This window comes from Lactuca serriola, chromosome 2 (genome assembly GCF_051521515.1).
Source record: "Lactuca serriola cultivar US96UC23 chromosome 2, Lser_US96UC23_V15, whole genome shotgun sequence".
Classification (NCBI taxonomy): domain Eukaryota; kingdom Viridiplantae; phylum Streptophyta; class Magnoliopsida; order Asterales; family Asteraceae; genus Lactuca; species Lactuca serriola.
The window spans coordinates 193,746,633-193,751,886 of NC_136409.1; positions in this window are offsets into that span (position 1 = coordinate 193,746,633).

Genomic DNA, 5,254 nt, shown 5'->3' on the forward strand with positions numbered 1-5,254 from the left:
ACGTCACCTGGAGGGATGGCTGGGCTTGTTCACGGCTAGAAGTGATTGTGGTGTTGGTATGAGGCTGTTAGAATGATACTTGTCCGGAAACCCGAATGAAAGACCCCACTGCCACCACTCGCCACTGTCGGTCACCACAAGGTGGTTATATGTGTGTGTATGTTTAGCTTAGTTTGTGTGTGTGTTACTTTTGGTATTTCATAGTAAATTGTAACGAAAATGGAATAATGGAAAAAAAGGAACCCTAACCACCACCGTGAGGTGGTGGCTGCCGCCTCCTGCCGCCACTGGCCGCCGTGTCGGGTGGCGGTGTGCTTGCCTAGTTGAGTTTGATTCGTTTGGGATGCTTGAAACCCTAATGGGCCTAGTGAAAACCCTAATGGGTCTATTGGACCCTAATTGACCTAAGGAAAACCCTAATAGGCTTAAGGACCTAGCTATTGGTCCTATTAGGCTAAGATGGATTGGAGACCCTAATTAGGGTTTGGAAAACCCTAATGCCATGAAACCCTAATTTGGGATTTATTGAGACCGCACCGAAATTATTTAATGAACTCAAATATTAAGTAACAACATTGGTAATTAACCTAAAGGCTATATTGTACTTAATGGGTTAAGTCCTTAATGGGTTAAGTAGGAACACTTAACCCTAATCGAAATTTTATGTGAAAAACCCTAATTGGAATTGTGTTCTTATTGGGCCACTTATTGAGCTAAGCTGTTGTGGGCCTTAATGGGCCAATTGGTAACATGTTATGGACTAAGGAAATCCTTAGGCCTTAGGATAAGACCTGTTGTAGCCATTATACTTGATAATTTTGTTTCTTTTGTGAACTTTCACCATGACTGGTACAAGATAGACTCCCGAAGGTTCTAATACTAAACTTAGTAAAAATTATTATAATTTTGATGACCCTTTGTTTCTTCATCCATCTAATAATGGTGTTTTCTCTATAATTAGTATCAAGTTATATGGTCCTTAAAATTTTAGAATCTAGATAAGTTCTATGATAAGCGCTTTGAAAGGTAGAAATAAGTTAGGATTTGTTGATAATACTTTTTCTAAGGCTGCTAATGATGAAGTTAAAATACAAAAGTAGGAAAGTATCAATGTTGTTGTTTGTTCTTAGATACTTGGGTATATGTCTGGTTCAATCTATGCTAATCATGCTTGTTCAGAAATTGCTTCTATTATTTGGACTGAGTTATATGAAACTTATCATAAAGTTGAGGGTTCTGTTGTTTTTAATCTCCGTAAGAAGATCAATTCTTTGTGTCAAAATGGAATGTATGTTTTAGAGTATTGCAGTAAACTAGATGCATTATGGAAATAACTTGATGGATTATCTAATTTACTTGAATGTATTTGTGATGCTTCTATTAAACTTAAGTATCATTCAAAATTAATGAAACTTGTGTAATTTCTTACTGGGTTAGATGATGTTTTTAATCAAGTTAAGAGTCATATTTTACTTATGGAACCACTTCATAATGTTAGAGATGCTTTTTTCAATTGTGACTAGAGAGGAATCTCATCAAAAGGGAGGATCCCTCTATAGTACACCTTCAAAAAATCAAGATTCAACTTTTGTTGGAAAAGATTTTGATCCTAAAAGAAATAATAAGACATATGGTTATCAGAATTTGTAATGTAAAAACTATGGTTTGAAAGGTCACACTATTGAAAGGTGTTATAAACTCATTGGTTTTCCAAAGGATTTTAAGTTTCGAAATAATGACTCTCAAGGTTTAAATAAATCTATATCTAGGAATGTTGTTGTATTGGGAACTCAGACTGAAAATTAGTCTGTAAATAGTGCACAATCTAGTAATAGTTCTCAAATTAATTGTGTTTCTGATAAATTCTACTTAACTGGTGATGAGTATTCTAAGTTATTGAATCTTATAAATGAGCAACAAGGAGTTGCATAGGTGTCTGCTAATATGGTAGGTATTTGTTGCAATTCATTTGTTAATAGCAACAATTAGGTTAAAGATTCAGGTGCTTATTAGCATATGAGTAATTGTGACTGTTTTCTGAAAAATAATGTTGATGTTTCAAAACTTGATTGACGAGTAGATCATCCTAATGTATCTTCTACTACGATTAATAAGATTGATAATATGCATCTGTTTAAATTTGTAACTTATTTGATTTTGTTGTGGTTCCTGATTTTAATGTAAATCTGTTGTCTGTTCATAAATTATGTAAATATAATAGCTGTAAGGTAACTTTTGATGAGTCTAGCTATGTTGTTCAAGATTCACAATCCAAGGTGACTGTAGGGACTGGTAATGAATCAGGTGGGCTTTATTACCTTGATAGCTCCATTGCTTCAGGTAAAGTTTTTTCCTCAGTTAAAACTCAGTTTTGTGTTTCAAAGTTAACATGGCATAACAAGTTAGGTCAGCCTACAAATCAGTCTCGTAGTGTTCTTAGGAAAGATCTTAACTTAGGTTCTGATAGTATTCCGCCTTATGATGTTTGTCATAAATCTAAACAAGCCTGCAACTCTTTTCAACTCAATGAACATAAGACCACTAAGTTAGGAGAAATAATTCATCTAGATGTATTGGTTTTCTGTTTTCTTCAATATGCTTAAAAATCATTTTAATGTTTTTATTAAGACCGTGAGATCTGATAATGGAACTGAATTTGTTAATAATCAATTTCATGAGTTTATTTAAGAGTAACGGTGTTACACATCAAACTACATGTGCTTATACTCCACAACAAAGTGGATTTGTGGAGATAAAGCATAGACACTGCTTGCTAAATGTTTGTAGAGATTTGCTTTTTCAATGTGGTCTTCCTCTTAAATTTTGAGGGGAATCTATTCTTACTACAAATTTCTTGATTACTAGAATTCCAACTTCTATTTTACATGGGAAGTCCCCTTTTGAAATGATTTTTAATAAGGTTACTAATTTCGAAAATTTAAGAGTTTTTGGTTGTCTTTGTTTTGCTATTAAAATTAATATTTCAGATAAGTTATTTGAAAGGTCTGTTGTTTTGATTGGCTATTCTAATGAGAAAAAAAGGTTACAAACGTCATAGTCTTGATAGTTATTATGTTTTCTTTTCCAGAGATGTAAAACTTATGAAGATGTTTTTCCTTTTAAAATGATGAAGTATTATTGCAGAATAAGTCTTAGCACATTTTTTTTATTTGACTGATGAGTTAAATTCTAGGCACTTTGTTTCCTATGATAATCTTTACATAACAACTACTATAGCTGACACACTTGAACCTAATGGGGTTGGTTCTGGCAACCAATCTTATGGTACAAGTATAACCATTTCTTCTGATCCCACTAATTATAGTAGTCAGGGTGGCGAGGTACTTAGTCCTTGTTCTTGGGAGGTTGTACCTGGCTCATTCGATAAGTCTGAGGAAACATTTTTTTGAGTCTATACCATCTGGTAGTGAGACTGTAGGAGTTAGGAGGTCTGATAGGGTATCTAGGCTTCCTTTAAAATTGTTTGATTGTGTTGTAGAAGGAAAATACAAATATGGTATTGAACCCTTGTGATGCTGCCATTGGACTTTTACCAACTCAACAACCTTTTTCCTCAAGGTTTTTGTCTTTCGATCAAGAATCGACATCGACCAATCAATATAGTTCAGGCAGTCATCTACCTGAATATCCTCTAATGGAACCACTACATAATCATCCACTAAACACTTCCACAGTTGAGAGACATGGAACGTGCTATGAATCGGACTAAGATCATCTGGAAGATCCAATCAATATGCAACTCGGCCCACTCGGGCCAAAACCCTGGAAGGACCGATATACCTGGGGCCCAACTTACCCCTCTAGATCTGATCGGCATGTGTCAGAAAAACTTTTCAGCCGAATTTTGAGTTATTCGGAGCCTACTCCGAACCTGCTGGATCAACTTAGTGGTCTTGATTACCACCTCAATACTCGCCATGACCCTCTGACCGACTTCGCCCCAATAAATATGGGTCCTGCATTTTCTCCCATAGAGCATCTCAAAAGGAGGTCGATCAATGATGGCGTGATAACTGTTGTTATACGAAAATTCTGCTAATGGAAGATACTTATCCCAGCTCCCAACAAAGTCCAAAACACACGCCCGAAGCATATCCTATAATGTCTGAATCGTCCGCTCACTCTGACCATCGGTACATGGATCGAATGTTGTACTGAAATGGTGATGAGTACCCAACTCGTCATGAAATCTATTCCAAAACCTGGAAGTAAACCTGACATCTCTGTATGAAACCACCGAAACCGGCACCCCATGTTGTGCCATACCCTCCCTGATATATACATGAGCCAATTTCTCTGCAAAAATACTCTCCTGAATCGCGATGAAATGTGCGCTCTTGGTCAATCGATCCATGATGACCCAAATCGAATCCATTCCGCGCACTGTCCGAGGTAACTTTGTGATGAAATCCATGGTAATATCCACCCATTTCCGTATGGGAATCTCCAACGGATACATCTTGTTGTGAGGTCGCTGATGCTCAACCTTGACTTTCCTGCAAGTCAAGCACCGCGTTACATACCAAACCACATCCTGCTTCATGCAGGGCCACGAATAATCAGGATGAAGATCCCTATACATATTCGTCGCCCCGGGATGAATGAAGAACCTAGAATCGTGTGCCTCCTCCATCATAACCTGATGCACGCCGCCCTAATACGGAAGCCAAACCCGCCGATGAATAGTCAACAACCCACGACTATCATTATCGAAGGAAGCCACATGAACCATAATACGCTCACTCTTTCGGTGCTCTTCCTTTATAGCATCGACCTGAGCCTCACGAATCCGTTCCAAAAGTGGAGTAATCATGGTCATCCTCAAACATATATCCATGATCGAATCCGCGACCGGCTTGCAGCTAAGATCATCGGCCACCACATTGTCCTTCCCTGGGTGATAATGGATCTCACAATCATAATCGTTCACCACATTCAACCACCGGCGCTTCCTCATGTTCAGATTTAGCTGATCCATCAGATACCTCCGGCTCTTGTGATTTGTGTAAATAGTACAACAGACCCCATAGAGGTAATGTTACCATATATTAAGGGCGAAAATCAACTCCCAACTCCAAATCATGATTCGGATAATTTTCCTCATGAGGCTTCAGCTGCCTCGAAGCGTAAGCGATCACGCGGCCCCTCTGCATCAACACTGCCCCAAACCCATGATCGACGCATCACAATAAGCCACAAAATCCTCATAACCCTCCGGCAGGATCAAAATCGG